Genomic DNA, 18,938 nt, shown 5'->3' on the forward strand with positions numbered 1-18,938 from the left:
ACGATGGCGAGTATTCTCATTTCTGTGTGTTCACTTTTCAATATGATGGATAATTATTTTAGAATGACTCGTCACTATGTGTACTACGACACGACAGGCTATTTCAAACTGTTCGGGGGGTTGGCAATCTTACTACGCATGCGTGTGATTGGAATGTGACCAACCTTCTTCGTTTGTCTATTTGTTGTTGTTGTTGTTTTTCCTTCACTGCCGTCTTCGTCGTCGTCGTTTAGGTTACATTGTTAACACAAAATTGATGTGAAAGCTTTTGATTTTGATTAATAAAAGAAAGATCAAGCAATATATGCGGCAATGATCGGGTGACTATGGTAGGCCTCTATGTGGGATTTAAGTGTTTTAGCTCAAGGGCTAGTAATGAAACTAGCTAAATAGTGAAAACATCCATTCCAAATATCATTAATCAATCCTAACACATCACTAATTCATGACATAATCTACACAAATTGATTTATTTTCTCATCTCAGCCTTTATTTTGCTAAACTTCACAAAGAGATACCGCCAAATATGAAATGATTTGTGTGACTTCGATCAATTAGTTAAATTCATCAGATGTTGTCATTAGATGTCTTATGAGAAATAAGTAAATCGAAATTCGTCGAAGGGCGAACCCTTTGTAGAAAATTTTATTTTTATAGAAAATTTTGGCAAAATTTATGGAAATTTTGTCAATATAGAAAATTTTCTCAAATTTTTATTTCCACACTGAAAAAAATATTGTCGTGAGGTCAAAGATTTCATGTCTTTAAAATACGAATGCAAATTTTGCTTAGCATAGAAGACGCATTTCTCTAGTATAAAGTTTTTTTCCTTGACCAAAGGTCGATAAACTTTTCAATGAAGTCGTATTGTTCTTATAATTAAGCGATTTGATTTAAAAATGGATATCATAACATGAAAGAAAAAATGTTTGGGCTAAGGTCAACTTGACTTTAATAATTTAGAAAAAATCTTTAAATTTAATGAAATTGTCTTTAAATTTGTTGTTTTTTTTGCATCTTGACTACAAAGCAAAAAATCGTTCAAATATAGGACATGTTTTTCAACACTTTATTTTAAAGACGTTTTTTACTTGAAACACAGCATAATTTCTACTAGAAGTCGAGTCTTAATGTGGAAAATAAAGTCGTTGTTAACTTGTTTTTAAAGTACTTTGATAGCATATGAAGAAAAAAAGCTGAAAAGGCGAAAAATTAAAATTTGCTTCCTAGAAGCAAGTACACAAAACCCGATTTTAAAAGAGAATTGTGTCTTAAAAGTATCCTTACTTGTATTCTCCGCTTCTTTGGTTCGGAATCAATACCAAATTTTTTAAAGTAAAGACAAAATCTTTGGAACCGGGTATGCTTTTTTTTCAGTGCATAGAATATTTTATTTCCGTAGAAAATTTTGTCAACACTTTATTTTTATTGCAAATTATTGTTAAAATTTTATTTCTTTTTTTCAAAATTTTATTTCTATAAAAATATTTTCAAAATTTTTTCTATGAAAATTTTTTTCAAAATTTTATTTTTGTAGAAAATTATTTAAAAAATGTATTCTTATAGAAAATTTTGTCAAAATTTTATTTATATAGAAAATGTTGTCAAAATTTTATTTCTATAGAAAATTTTGTCAAAATTTTACTTCTATAGCAAATTTTGTCAAAATTATATTTCTATCCAAAATTTTGTCAAAATTGTATTTCTGTAGAAAATTTTGTTTCTATAGAAAATTTTGTCAAAATTATATTTAAATAGAAAATTTTGTCAAAATTATATTTCAATAGAAAATTTTGTCAAAATTTTATTTCTGTAAAAATGTTGTCAAAATTATATTTCTATAGACAATTCTGTCAACATTTTATTTCTGTAGAAAATTTTGTCAAAATTTTATTTCTATAGAAAATTTTGTCAACAATTTATTTCTATTGAAAATTTTGTCAAAATTATATTTCTATAGGAAATTTTGTCACAATTATATTTCAATAGAAAATTTTTGTTAAAATTATATTTCAATAGAAAATTTTGTCGAAAAATTTTTTCTATAGAACATTTTGTCAAAATTTTATTTCTATAGAAAATTTTGTCAAAATTATATTTCTATAGAAAATTTTGTCAAAATTATATTTCTATAGAAAATTTTGTCAAAATTTTATTTCTATAGAAAATTTTGTCAAAATTTTATTTCTATAGAAAATTTTATCAAAATTATATTTCTATAGACAATTTTGTCAAAATTTTATTTCTATACAAAATTTTGTCAAAATTTTATTTCTGTAGAAAATTTTGTCAAAATTATATTTCTATCGAAAATGATGTAAAAATTTTGTTTCTGTAGAAAATTTTGTTGAATTAAATTATATTTCTATCAAACATTTTGTCAAAAATTTTTTTTTCTATGGAACATTTTGCCAACATTTTATTTCTGTTGAAAATTTTGTCAACATTTTATTTCTATAGAAAATTTTGTCAACATTTTATTTCTGTTGAAAATTTTGTCAAAATTATATTTCTATAGGAAATTTTGTCACAATTATATTTCAATAGAAAATTTTTGTTAAAATTATATTTCAATAGAAAATTTTGTCAACAAATTCTTTCTATAGAACATTTTGTCAAAATTTTATTTCTATAGAAAATTTTGTCAAAATTATATTTCTATAGAAAATTTTGTCAACATTTTATTTCTGTAGAAAATTTTGTCAAAATTTTATTTCTATAGAAAATGTTGTCAAAATTATATTTCTATAGAACATTTTGCCAAAATTTTATTTCTATAGAAAAGTTTCTATATTTTGTCAAAATCTTACTTTTTAGGAAATTTTGTCAAAATTATATTTCAATAGAACATTTTTAAAAATTTTATTTCTATAGAAAATTTTGTCAAAATTATATTTCTATAGGAAATTCTGTCACAATTATATTTCACTAGAAAATTTTTGTTAAAATTATATTTCAATAGAAAATATTGTCAAAATTTTATTTCTATAGAAAATTTTGTCAACGTTTTATTTCTATAGAAAATTTTGTCAAAATTTTATTTCTGTAGAAAATTTTGTCAAAATTTTATTTCTATAGAAAATTATATCAATATTTTATTTCTGTTGAAAATTTTGTCAAAATTATATTTCTATAGGAAATTCTGTGACAATTATATTTCACTAGAAAATTTTTGTTAAAATTATATTTCAATAGAAAATATTGTCAAAATTTTATTTCTATAGAAAATTTTGTCAAAATTTTATTTCTATAGAAAATTTTGTCAAAATTTTATTTCTGTAGAAAATTTTGTCAAAATTTTATTTCTATAGAAAATGTTGTCAAAATTATATTTCTATAGAACATTTTGCCAAAATTTTATTTCTATAGAAAATTTTCTATAGAAAATTTTGTCAAAATCTTACTTCAATAGGAAATTTTGTCACAATTTCATTTCTATACAAAATTTTGTCAACATTTTTTTCTGTAGAAAATTTTGTCAAAATTTTATTTCTATAGAAAATTTCGTCAAAATTTTATTTCTATAGAAAATTTTGAAAAAATTGTATGTCTATAGAAAATTTTGTCAAGATTTTATTTATATAGAACATTTTGTCACAATTTTATTTTTGTTGAAAATTCTTTCAAAATTTTATTCCTATAGAAAATTTTGTCAATATTATATTTCTATAGAAAATTTTGTCAAAGTTTTATTTCTATAGAAAATCTTGTCAAACTTATATTTTTGTAGAAAATTTTGTCAAAATTTAATTTCCATAAAAAATTTTGTCAAAATTTTTATTCTGTAGAAAATTTTGTCAAAATTTTATTTCTATAGAAAATTTTATCAAAATTATATTTCTATAGAACATTTTTAAGAATTTTATTTCTAAAGAAAATTTTGTCAATATTATATTGCTATACAGAATTTTGTCAAAATTTTATTTCTATAGAAAATTTTGTCAAAATTTTATTTCTATAGAAAATTTTGTCAAAATTTTATTTCTATAGAAAATTTTGTCAAAATTTTATTTCTGTAGAAAATTTTGTCAAAATTTTATTTCTATAGAAAATTTTATCAAAATTTTATTTCTATAGAACATTTTGTTAAAATTATATTTCTGTTAAAATTTTGTCAAAATTTTATTTCTATAGAAAATTTTGTCAAAATTGTATTTCTCTACAAAAATTTTATATCTGTAAAAAATTTTGTAAAAATTTTATTTCTATAGAAAATTTTGTCAAAATTATATTTCTATAGAAAATTTTGTCAAAATTTTTTATTTCTATAGAAAATTTTGTCAAAATTTTTTATTTCTATAGAAAATTTTGTCAAAATTTTATTCTATAGAAAATTTTGTCAAAATCTTACTTCTATAGGAAATTATGTCTCAATTTTATTTCTATCGAAAATTTTGTCAAAATCTTATTTCTTTAGAAAATTTTGTCAAAAATTTATTTCTATAGGATATTTTATCGAAAGTTTATCCCACACTGAAAAAAATATTGTCGTGAGGTCAAAGATTTCATGTCTTTAAAATACGAATACAAATTTTGCATTTCTCTAAAATAAAGTTATTTTCTTTATCCAAAAGTCGATAAACATTTCAATGAAGTCGTATTGTCCTTATAATTAAGTGATTTGACTTAAAAATGGGTATCTTAACATGAAAGAAAAAAATTTATAGGCTATGGTCAACTTGACTTTAATAATTCAAAAAAATTCTTTTAATTTAATGAAATTGTCTTTAAATTTGTTGTCTTTTTGCATCTTGACTACAAAGAAAAAAAATCGTTCAAATATAGGACATGTGTTTCAAAACTTTATTTTAAAGAAATTTTTTACTTCAAACATAGCATAATTTCTACTGGAAGTTGATCCTAATTTGGAAAATAAAGTTGCCGTTAACTCGCTTTTAAAGGACTTTGATATCATATGAAGAAAAAAAGCTGAGAAAGCGAAAAATTAAAATTTGCTTCCTAGAAGCAAGTACACAAAACCTAAATTTAAAAGAGAATTGTGTCTTAAAAGTATCCTTACTTGTATTCTCTGCTTCTTTGGCTCGGAATCAATACCAAATTTTTTAAAGTAAAGACAAAATCTTTGGAACCGAGTATGTTTTTTTTTTTTCAGTGCAGAGAAAATTTTGTCAAAATTTTATTTCTATAGAAAATTTGTGAAGTCCATTTTAGATGCAGAGAAACATTATGGAAAATCTACCAAAACACCAAGAATTCTACCAATCTGCCAAAGAGTAAATAATCTACAATTTTTTGAAAAATTCTACCAATTGTGGAAACCGTGATAGCAACACATCTGCAGTTATAACAAAAAAACAATAATACCAAACAAATCCAAACCACATAACAATATAACAGACATAAAACTGTGTTCTTGTTGATAAAAACAACCTTGCGAATACACTCTGACCGGCAGGGTTTGTGACTAGGATAATTCGCAACTGTACTAGCGACATCTACATGCAAATTAAAATCAAGACTTCAGAATATGGCTGCATGGGGTAATTGGGAAGAGACTATAAATTTGGTTTGCAGATATTTTCGAGAATTATGTATACTACTCCGAAATTTTTTCGGAATGTTGAATACTCCATTATGTGAGCGAGAACAATTGTGTTATGAAAAATGGAGAAAAAAACTTACCAATAGAGAGGCACACACTTTTTTATGTACATATAAAAGCAAATGCTAACCACTACACACAATCTTGCACATTATTTGCTCTATACAATTTTGCAATCGTTCTATATAGCAAATAATGCACATACACACGCGAATAAAAATAAAACGCAAACATTGTCTCTTGAGTAGAAAGCAACGACATATAAATCAATAAAGACCACAAGACAAAAATAAATCGCATAACTATAAACGACAACCGATCAACGCGAGCTTAGTAACCGTACTGAGAATGGATGGGGTTGCATTTTTGTTGGATACCACAGATTATTTGAGAACGAATGGAAACGGATATAGATCTCTTCGAATGTATACTGATGGAAACGGAACCCCATTAGTATCTATTAGGAGGGCTGCCAAGTTTATCGATTTACGGGTATTGACCACTTTTTTTAGTACGAAAATAATCTGTATTGTCGCAACATGTACGAAAGGGAGATTTGGGTTACTATGATATTAGCAGTGACAGGGGAATAGGACAAATATTTTTAATCCTTGTAGACAACATCTCAGTAGTGGGATTCTGTATTTCTTTACGATAATCGCATTGTTAACGTTGTCTACGAAAAAAAATGTTTGCACTAACGTTTAGGTCACTCTGCAAAAAATCTTTGAGAATTGTTGTTTAAGCTGCGTTGAGCTTAGCAACCCTGTCACGAAAAGCGGTGAAATGAAAAAAATAGCACAAATACCGTTTCCAAAATTGGAAATTGTTTATTAATTTAAATGATATACTCAGAGGCGGAAGAGAAAAATGGGCGATATTTTCAATCTATATAAAATTCCTTTTAATTGGAGACCATTTAGGCAGTTTTGCCCGACGAAATTCTTAGAACGGCTTAGAACGTTTGGATTTTTAAAATATTGCACGAAACTCTCTTGTATTAGAAAAGGGATTAAAAGAAACCAGAAATTATATGTCTTCCAACTAATCGTAAGATATTTCAACATCCTACTTGCAAACTGCTGCGAAATGTGTAATTGCGAAAAAATAAAGTTTTTTTTTTTAATATGTCCCCTCTTTGGGGGAGTTTTGATACAAATTTTGGAAATGGTATATGCAATATTTTTTAAAACAATCTTCCTGCAAAACTCAATAGTAATCATAATGATATATCAAAAGTTCTAAAGGTTTCAATTGATATTTTTATGCCCAAAAAATCGGAATTTAAACAAGTATATACGGCCGTAAGTTCGGCCAGGCCGAATCTTATGTACCCTCCACCATGGATTGCGTAGAAACTTCTACGAAAGACTGTCATCCACAAATTTCAACTCATATGGTTGTTAAATATCATATGCTACCACCACGTACCAAATTTCAACCAGATCGGATGATCTGGGGATCGGTTTATATGGGGCCTATATATAATTATGGACCGATATCGACCAATTTTTGCATGGGTGTTTGAGGCCATATATTAACATCACGTACCAAATTTCAACTGAATCAGATGAATTTTGGTCTTCTAAGAGGCTCCGGAGGTCAAATCTGGTGATCGGTTTATATGGGGGCTATATATAATTATGGACCGATATAGACAAATTTTTGCATGGTCGTCAAAGACCATATACTAACACCATGTACCAAATTTCAGCCGTATCGGATGAAATTTGCTTCTCTTAGAGGCTCCGCAAGCCAAATGGGGGGATCGGTTTATATGGGGGCTATATATAATTATGGACCGATGTGAAACAATTTTTGCATGGTTGTTAGAGACCATATACTAACACCATGTACCAAATTTCAGCCGGATCGGATGAAACTTGCGTCTCTTAGAGGCCTCGCAAGCCAATTTTGGGGGTCCGTTTATATGGGGGCTATAAGAAAGAGTGGACCGATATGGCCCATTTGCAATACCATCCGACCTACATCAATAACAACTACTTGTGCCAAGTTTCAAGTCGATAGCTTGTTTCGTTCGGAAGTTAGCGTGATTTCAACAGACGGACGGACGGACGGACGGACGGACATACTCAGATCGACTCAGAATTTCACCACGACCCAGAATATATATACTTTATGGGGTCTTAGAGCAATATTTCGATGTGTTACAAACGGAATGACAAAGTTAATATGCCCCCATCCTATGGTGGAGGGTATAAAAATGTTCCTTGCCCTAAAAAATCCATTTTTCATAATTCGCGTTTTTTCAATCAAATAAGAGGAAAGTGTATAAGTGCATATCGGACGTGAAATATATATGGCAGCTTTATCTAAATCTGAACAGATTTAAACCAAACTTAGCACACTTGATGATACTATCAATTCGGTGGCGATATAAGTGAATATCCGACATAAGATATATATGGCATCTATATCTGAATATGAACCGATTTCAAACATATTCGGTATACATAGCTTGAATTATAATTCTTATCCGTGCAAAATTTTATGTAAATCGAGGTGAAACTTTGGTCTCATAGTGAAAATTTGTTCTGCAGAGGTCATATAATTTTAACTCGAGCGGAAGATTTATATACTTCCAAATTGTGGAGTCTACAACTTTTAATCTAAAGCAAATAGGTCTCACTTTTTTCCTCCTTAGTGCGTAGAATTTTGTGGAGAATGCAGTTAAGAAAAAAAAAAACACAGATCCCAAAAACGGACCACTTTGCTAAAAAAACAAAAAAAAAACACAATTGTGGGCCCATATCTCGCAACCTGTAAGGGATATTCGCACAAATCATCGAATTCCGTTCATAATTGCAGATTTGATAGCGTTAACAATATTGCATACCACCAAGGTGACCAACTTTCAACGCCTACAGATTTCACACAGGGAAACAATTATGTTGATATCTTTATCCGTTCAAAAGTTGCAGAAAAAACCGATTTGGGACCACTGTGTTGCGGATGGTATAAAAATAAAATTAAAAGATTATAGAAGATGATGCACAATGGTGGTGAAGAAATAGTTCATTTTGTGAGAAATTATTCTCGTGTGTAGTTTTCATAAGAAATTCACATATAAGACCCAAAATGAATCATATCACCTAGCCAGATTTTACTAGAAACTATGGAAATGTGTACTAGCTAACACTGAAAAATATATATAGTCAGAATTGTGAGTTAGTATCTGGCATTTTCTTGTCAAAAGATTAATACTATCAATTCCTTAATCTTGATATATTAATCTTAATATATTTCGTAGTTTGAAGGAAAAAGTTGTGTTCAAAATTGCAAAAATGTCTTTGCCACCATGCCTGCCATATTGTCTTAGAAGTTTATTTTAATTATTATCTAAATTTTACAAATTAAAAAAGTTCTTTGCGCCGACCGGGGATTGAACCTTGGTATTTCGGAACCATTACAGAAAACCTTAATGTACTCAAACATAAATGCTATTCAAATGTTTGCGATGTTGACGCAATATGAAACCAAGACATAGCATTCAGACTACTTATCGAGACATGCTTTATTATTATAAATAAAAATCTCAGGTTCAAATCTCACTAGCGGATTTTTTTTTCCAAATACATTTAAAACGATTGTTTCTATGTTATATCTAATAAGTTTTCATTTTGATACTTTCAGCATAAATTTTTATAAAAAATTTTTATTTTTAATTTTATTTCCATTCCAATTTTTGCTGGGTGCATGTATCAAAAATAATTCCGTATATAAACAATGACTTTTCCAATACCAATTTCGAATCGAATGTGGAAGAGTGCCCCTTAAATCAAAGGGGGATGTTATCCGCTGGAAATTTTTAACAGAAATAGGATAAATGTTATTTCTATTCAAGTTAATTTTTTATCTTTGTTCTTTAAAATTGTTTATTCGCTAATCGTAACCAGGGATGACAAATAACATAATAATACAATTTTTTTTGTTGGCCAAAAGTTTATAAACTTTTCAATGAAGTCATTTTGTCCTTATTCGACTTAAAACTGGGTAGCGTTATATGAAAGAAAATTTTATTTGACTGAGATCAACTTGGATTTAATAATTCTTTAAAATTCTTTAAAATTAATGAAATGGTCTTTAAGTTTGTTGACTTATTGTATCTTGACTACAATTCAAAAAAGGAATTATTATAAAATAGGACTTATTTTGCAATTATTTATTTCAAAGACGTTTTTACTTGAAATTTCTACTTGAAGTCGAGTCTGAATTTGGAAATTTAAGTTTTCGTTAACACATTTTTTTTGAAGGACTTTAATAGTACATGAGAAAATAAGCTGAAAAAAAAACGAATAAATTAAACTTTGTTTCCTATAATCAAGTTAGCAAAACTTAAATGTAAAAGAGAATTGTGTTTTATATTGGTCCTTCCTTCAAATCTCCGCTTCCTGGGCTCTGAATCAATGCCAAAATTCTTAGTGTAAAGATAAAGTCTTTGGATCCTGTTGGCCAAGAAATTACAATTTATTATCTTTTTTCGTCGCCCACCGCAACATCTGATAGCCAATACCTTTTGTTTCCCATAAGGAAAATATGTCAGCTCCTCCGCCGACAATCGCTGTGAATGTGTTCGCACACCTTTAATTATCCAAAACTCATTGTGGTACTATTTTGCGGCAAATAGAAAGGTGTAAAGTGCTAAAATAATGAATGTCCCATCCCTACTTTGGAAACTAAGCTTTAGATACCGTTCTAAGAGAGAGAGAGAGAGAGAAATTCCGTTTCCAATCTATAAAATTCGAAGAGATTCATATCCGTTTTCCACTATTTGGTGGAATACAACCAAGAAACAACCGCAAGTAATCCTAGTTCGATTTGTTAGCTTGTATTGATCGGTTGGATTTGTGAGTTATTGTTGTACAGTTTAACATCTCACATTATTTGTGTTCGTAAGTAGAGTTGCGTTTCATTATATATTCGCGTGTGTTTATATGACTTACCAAAATATTAATACTGCATAATATAACACACAATAGAATAGAGCTAGTGACTGAATTATATGTATATAAGAATACCCACCCATACAAATAGAATAAATATGGCATCCTATAGGTAAGTTCGTTTTTTCTTTCTCTTTTAGTATAAAGAATGTTTATGTATATGCAATACACACAAATCTTTTCTCGGAGAATTCTAGCTCATTGTTTTCTGCACATAAAAATTACTCTCACACAAACTCTTCTAGTGCTGTTCTCACCATTTATTTTAATATTTAATATGAAATTATTATTTCGAACTCTCCAACAAACTGTGCATACAGATGGCGCTTAGTGCCAATAATCATAGTCACAAACCATACTAATATGGATCTGAAATAAGGTTGAATAAATCTGAACGCATTATTATTGCACATTCAAAATTGATGTTAAGACCGTTATGCACCTCTACAATGTTAGCGAAATTTCCTCGTATTAAAGCCGATATGCACCTGTAGCAAAAATAAAAATCGACATTGCCAAATAGTCGATAACATCGCTCTAACTATAATTTCGCTAGCAAAAATACCCAGCAAAATAATTTGGAAGTTCTTCCTACACTGACAAAAGCATGCAAGGCTTCAAAGGTTTTGATTTTACACTATTAATTTTCGTATTGATTCCGAACCAACGACGCGGAGTATTGAATAAAAAATACATTAAAGACACAATTCTCTTTTAAATTAGATTTTTGTGCACTAGATTCCAGGAAACAAAATTTTTCCTTTGTAGTTAATATACACAAAACTTCTAAACATTTAAAGACAATTTCATTAATATTGAAGAATTTTTCAGAATGGTTAAAGTTAAGTTGAACCTAGTCTAACAAAATTTTCTTTCATGTAAGGATTTAAGCCTTATAACTTAACTATAAGGACAAAATGACTTCATTGATAAGTTTATCCACTTTTCGACAAGGAAAAATTTACATCAGATAAATGCGTCTTCTATGCTAAGAAAAACTCGCATTCGTGTTTTAAGGACATGAAATCTTTAGCCTTACGACAACATTATTTTTTCAGCGTAAGTCATTGCTCACCAAAAATGCTCTTCTTCTTTTAAGGTGATATATAAAACTCTTTTATTTTAAGCATTTGTCACATGAAATTTAAATATTCTGAATTTTTAAAAAATTTATAGTAAGGATAAACTAAATAATATAAATTAAAAAAAAAGTATATATGGCCGTAAGTTCGGCCAGGCTGAATCTTATGTACCCTCCACCATGATTAAATAGAAACTTCTACTAAAGACTGTCATTCACAATCGAATTATTTGGGTTGCGGTAACACTTGCCGATGGCAAGGTATCTTAAAACTTCTTAACATCGTCTTTTAAATTTTAATGCGGGGTATATATTAAACAAAAACAAATATAAACGGCCGTAAGTTCAGCCAGGCCGAATCTTATGTACCCTCCACCATGGATTGTGTAGAAACTTCTACTAAAGACTGTCATTCACAATCGAATTATTTGGGTTGCGGTAACACTTGCCCATGGCAAGGTATCTTAAAACTTCTTAACACCGTCTTTTAAATTGTAAGATAGTCCATACGGGGTATATATTAAACAAAAAAAAAGGCCGAATAAATACGTAAATAATTCAGTTTGACAAAATTTTCCATAGAAATAAAATCTTGATAGAATTTTCTATAGCCATAAAATTTTAACAAAATTTTCTATAGAAATAAAATTTTGACAAAATTTTCGATAGAAATAAAATTTTGACAAAATTTTCGATAGAAATAAAATTTTCACAAAACTTTCGATAGAAATAAAATCCAATGAAGGACTGGGGAATTCTTACCACTTAAATATGAGCTAAATTATTAGTTTTTGTACCAAAAAGAATAACAACAACCGAAGAAAGCAACTACAGGGATTGATGGCAACAACAACAACAATGATTTGAAGTCTGAGTAAGATTTTCCACTTCCACAAAAGTTGAAGGTACCACCAGTAATCATAAGTTTTGTTGGGTATAGTAATAAAATGTATGTTGACAAAATTTTCTATAGTAATCAAATTTTGACAAAATTTTCTATAGTAAAAAATTTTGACAAAATTTTCTATAGAAATAAGATTTTGGTAGATTATTTTTGGGGATCGGCTATATATAACTATAGACCGATATGGACCAATTTTGGCATGGGTGTTAACGGCCATATACTAGCGCAATATACCAAATTTCACCACGTACCAAATTTCAACCGGCTCGGATGAATTTTGCTCCTCCAATATATTAGCTTCGGAGGTCAAATCTGGGGATCGGTTTAAAAGGGGGTTATATATAATTCAGACCGGTGTGGACCAATTTTTGCATGGTTGTTAGAGACCATATACTAACACCTCGTACCAAATTTCAACAGGATCGGGTGAATTCTTCTCTTCCAAGGGGCTCCGGAGGTCAAATCTGGGGATCGGTTTATATGGGGGCTAGATGTAATTATGGACCGATGTGAACCAATTTTTGTATGGTAGTTTGAGACCATATACTAACACTATGTACCAAATTTCAGACGGATCGGATGAAATTTGCTTCTCTTAAAGGCTCCGCAAGCCAAATCTGGGGATCACTTAATATGGGGGTTATATATAATTATGGATCGATTTGGACCAATTTTTGCACGGTTGTGAGACACCATATACTAATACCATGTACCAAATTTCACCCGGATCGGATAAATTTTGCTCCTCCAAGAGCCTCCGCAAGCCAAATCTGAAGGTCGGTTTATATGGGGGCTATACGTAAAAGTGGTCCGATATGGCCCATTTTCAATACCATCTTACCTACATCAATAGCAACAACTTGTGCCAAGTTTCAAGTCGATAGCTTGTTTCGTTCGGAAGATAGCGTGATTTCAAAAGACGGACGGACGGACATGCTTAGATTGACTCAGAATTTCACCACGACCCAGAATATATATACTTTATGGGGTTTTAGAGCAATATTTCGATGTGTTACAAACGGAATGACAAAGTTCCCACCAAAAACTAGGTAACCACATCTCATTACAATTGGCATTACCAGGAGTAAAGCTGTCATTACACGTTGCATTACATTGCGGCGAGTTATAATGACTAACTTGTAATGACAAAAATAAATACCTCTCGGTAATTTTCGAATTGTTATTCTCAAATTTTTAGGCAGTTGTAGTTAACGAATTAATAAAATAGAATAAATGATGGTACCATTAGGTATAATTATTCACATAATCGAGCACTTACATAAAAAATCAAAAAGAATATGTAATGTAACGGTAATTCTGAAAAATTTTCCCTTAAGAAATTTTTGTCACAAATATTTCATAATAATTGTGTTTAATGACATTATCATATTATGTTTTAATTAAATGCTTTTTTATACCTCATTCACATTACACTTCCAAAATGCGCTTAAACTAAATTTCAATTGAAAAAGAGATTTAAAATCCACTTTTAGTAGATTTCGAACCTTATGTGAATTGGCTATTGCATATATTATAACGTAATTCACGAATCCAACTCCCTTAAACAACCTACATTTATTTCTATTTTAAGTGTGAAATTAATTTGCATCTTATTTAGATTATTTATTAGATTTTTTGTTTATACAATATTCGTTTCTAGTCAAGTAGTTCTTCTATTGCAGCATCACTCGCCATATTTTGATCCATTGTAATCGGCGATAGAAATCAATATTTTCGAGATTTGGTTGCCTGAGACAATAAGTGGCTATTTTGCTAGCTTTGGTGTATCTACGAATAAGTCATTACATATTAGGTGATTATATGCTTTAATTGCACTACTTATTTTATGGCCTAAAGTATGCCTGGGGAGAAGTACTTTCCTTCTAGGACATGCGTATGTAAATGTAATCTGAAGCAATGCCAATTAATAAGTGGTTATTAATTTTTAAATAGGCTTACCTACAAGATTACCAGGTAATGAGAGTTTTTGCTGGGTTAATATACCCACCATCCTATGGTGGAGAGTATAAAAATAGTTGAAAAATTTATTAATCCATTTCTCGGCAGAAGAGAAATTTGCGATAAAATATTTGCTAGTATTGAGACATATCCCAGTATTTAATGTGCATATTAAGTTGCGTATTTCGTGAATGATGTTGTCAAAAATTTTATATTGTTTAGGTCGAATTGCTTCCCCACTTCATAATATTTCGGCAGTGGCTTCCAAATCCATTCCTTGAATAAAGAAATTGTCACGATTCACCAAATATTTTGAATAATTGGTCTTAGAACTATAAAAATTGCGCCCTTAAAGCCTCCCTGGTTCGTGAATTGACAGAGCAGCTGTATATCAAGTTCAATCTGTATATGCATATAAATATCGAAAGTTCGCCCAGGCCATTGATTGTTCTACTAAACCTATCACCCACAATCTAAATACTCCGGTATTGGTAACAGTTATCGATGGCAAGGTATTTGAAACCTTCTTAACATTGGTTTCTAAATTGCATGTTAGTTCATATGGAGTCTAGATAAAAGAAGTACATACGACCGAAAGTTCGGTCAGGCCGAATCGTATGTACCCTCTAACATGGATTACGTAGAAAGTTCTACTGTCATCTATAGTATCAATTAAATGATAGTATCAATTAAAAAATTAATTGAAATTCAATTAAAAATTAATTGATCCAATTAAAAAATTAATGGATACTATTAATTGTTGTGATTGATTTTTGTTTCAATTAAAAAACTTGTTGAATCAATTAAACGTTTAATTGAATATTTTTTTAAACTCAATTAAGACTTTAATTGGAAAACTTTTCGAGATATTTTTTCTGTGTACCCATCCAGGGTTGACCTGTCGCAAAGTTTGACTTTTGCGACATACATTTACTTAGTAGAAAACCTAATTTTGAACAACGCTTAGGTAAGGTTAGGTGGTAGCCCGATATTTCAGGCACACTTAGACTATTCAGTCCATTGTGATGCCACAGTGGTGAACTTTGAACAAAAAAATTTTAAAAATTTTTATACCCTCCACCGTGTGTAACACATTGAAATATTTATATAATTTTTTGAACATACCTCTCCATCAATATGATAGGTTTACTTTAAAAGAACTTCCAAAAATGCTCTCCCAAAGATGTTCTTTAGTTTAACTGCACAGGAAGTTCATTTGAGTCAATTTCTTTATAACTCGCTTTTTTCATATTTTTAATGGAAAATTTATTTTTTTGTGTTTCAAATAGGTTAAAAACAGATTAAGAATTTATAAAATGGTACAAATTATTTAAATTCAGCCGAGAAATGCTAAATCCTTTGTAGAAAAATTTCGAATTTTTGAAAATATTTGTTCACAAAAGTTTCAGACAAGCGTTATAATGCATTAAAAATCATAAAAAAAATTAAAAATTATTTATTTGTCCAAATATCGCAAAATTTATTAATTCACATCCAAAACACTGAATTCGCCTCACACCTTAAGAAGTGATGCAAACTCAGTTTAGAGGCTGTTGAAATGGTGGACATCCGTCTTATGACAAGCCCATGTTAAATTCATCGCATCTGAGTCAATTTGGCACCACTTCCGGGTCCAAAAAGAACATTTTCCCTACTGTTTTGGCGACGCTTTTTTTTGCTGGGTTCAAATTGAACGATATCCGAAAATAAAATTTTAAATTTGTGGTATTAGATTTTAGATTCGTAGGAACTTTTTTGCTTAATTTCTATAGGATATGTATAAAAAAGCTTTCAAGAAAATCTTATGAAAATATCGCTGTTTAAATGATTCGAGCAGGTTATTGGCAAATCGAATTTAGATTACGGCATACATGCCGTCAAGAAGTCAAATCGGGTAATCGGTCTATATCAGGGCTATAGCTAAACCTGCACCGATAGATGCCAAATTTGACATAGCTCTTTGAAAAACTAGAATAGCTCTAGATTTCCAATTTGAAAATATATAAGGTCTCTTTCTTCAAAAATGTCTATTTCGATAAAACCTATTTGCTCTGTCTCCTTTACTGAATAATTGTCTATTACCCATCAGCTTAAATGTTAAAACAAACCATAACTTTTATTACTGATTTTTATAGAAAGAGATGGTCTTTGGTAGTATTGGCCCCACCTCCTTGGTTTTACACTTTAGCACCTCTGACAGACTTACTTCAACAAGTTTTGCCAAGTTTCTTCGAAGCTAATTAGCATAAAATTGTAGAAAAAACGCGTTCATTGCATTTGGCCCAACTCCCTCTAAGGAAGAAGTAAAAAACGAACAAAAATTCAAACTGACATCACATAGAGAGTTTTTGTGAATGAATCCATGAATACGATTCGAATATGGATGGATGTCGGTCGGTACGACGAAATGACTGCAAATCGCAAATTGGTGTGGGTTTCAAAGGGTGCGTCTTGAAATTTACTACCAATGCCACCACTACTGCACTATTGCTTGGGAACATTGGGAAACATTGAATGCTCAACCAAGAAACCGACTACAACTACCACATGCCACCACATAGTACTACTGAAGAAGGATGCCGAATTTTAAGCTTTGCCATTTAGGCTACATGAGAAGCTTCAATGGCAAAACTGAGAGTAGTTTGAAGGTGCACCAGCAACGTCACATCAACACATTGCAGTATTTGCACAGTGAAGTGAAAAACACGAAGTGCATTAAATATATAGTTGAAATTTGAAACATATTGTATGAAAATTTAATTTAATATTAGAAAAAAGGGCGATGAACAACGACAGATTTCGCTGATTTTTAAAATATTTTTGATGAAAAATTGATGAAATTTTAATTGAAGTCATGTTGCTCTAAGATTTAGGTGATTCAATTTTAAAACGAGCATCTTTACATTAGAGATAATTCCATTGATCTGAGGACAACTTCACCCTAAAAAAAATAGCTTCTCTAACATATGTTCCAAACATATTTTGCAGGAAGCACATATATTATTGGATACCGCCGAAACATTAATATGTTTGTTTTATGTGAGCATATTATATGTTTGGAAGCATTTTGAGTCCAAAAATAGTATATGATTGGAAGAATTCCCCAAAGAAGATTGTGTTCATTCCCTCACATAATTTTCACTTCCACAAAATTTTTGAGTTTTTTGCATCTTTTTCTGTAATACAAATATGCTGTTTTTTTTTCAAATGTCTATTCTCTTGGTTCCGAATGTCTATTCTCTTTATTCCGAATACTTATTCTACTATTCAAATTAAATAATATTTAGACTTAAGCATACCAAATTTTTGGCCTTATTATAAAACAGTTTTCCGAAACAACATACACACAAAAAAATTTCACGAAAGTTTTTCCAATTAAAATTTTAATAGAGTTTTAAAAAATATTCAATTTAAAAATTTAATTGATTCAACAAATTTTTTAATCGAAACAAAAATCAATCATAAAAATAATAGTATCAATTAATTTTTTAATTGGATCAATTAACTTTTTAATTGGCCTTCAATTAATTTTTTAATTGATACTATCATTTCTGTGATTGAAGATATTTCAATTAAAAATTAATTGGATCAATTAATTTCGTGATTGAATCAGAAAAAAATTTTTTTGTGTGTACAAGCGGTTTCACAGAAATTGCTCTCATTTCATTCTCTCGCTGTGTTATGTTGATATCTTTTTATTCAACCCTCCCGGTTTCCATCTCTATTTATTTCTCTATACTAACTCTCTCTCTCTCTCTGTCGCTCTCTGAATAAAGTATCACAACATATATATGTTTACTCGAAATTTGTAAATTTATATATGTTTACATTCACACATATTATGTTTATGAAACATGCATGCCCCAAACATAATATATTCTAACATATTAACATATGTGTCCCAAACATTTTGTGTTAGTTTAGGAACATTACATGTTTGCACTTAAATATATTGTGTTTAAAAATTGTGCCCGAAACACATTTTGTTTATATCGGAACATATGAAAAACATATTTTTCTAACAGTGTTGTATGTAATATTTCTGAAAACTGCTTAAATATCATCTTGAAATTCGATCATTCTATTTATCTTGACTGCAAAGTTAAAATCCATTCTAAAAAAAGACGTCTTTCAAGATTCTAAAGATTTTAACTTTTACATGCAGGCGATTTGAATTCGAAATTTTATGTTCCGATTAACACTGTTGAACTCTGTTCATCGACATTTAGTTTTTGTTTTCATATATTGAATTCAATTGAAACTATGAAGAACTTCGAATTTACATAAAACAAAAATAAACATTAAAAATAAAAATTTTTTGTCCCAGTATCAAGTATACATAACCAAAATGTACGCTTCTTGTGCTCCGAATCAATACAAAAACAAGTATATACGACCGTAAGTTCGGTCAGGCCGAATCTTATGTACCCTCCACCATGGATTGCGTAGAAACTTCTAGTAAAGACG

Source organism: Haematobia irritans, chromosome 3, assembly GCF_050003625.1.
Source record: "Haematobia irritans isolate KBUSLIRL chromosome 3, ASM5000362v1, whole genome shotgun sequence".
NCBI classification, from domain to species: domain Eukaryota; kingdom Metazoa; phylum Arthropoda; class Insecta; order Diptera; family Muscidae; genus Haematobia; species Haematobia irritans.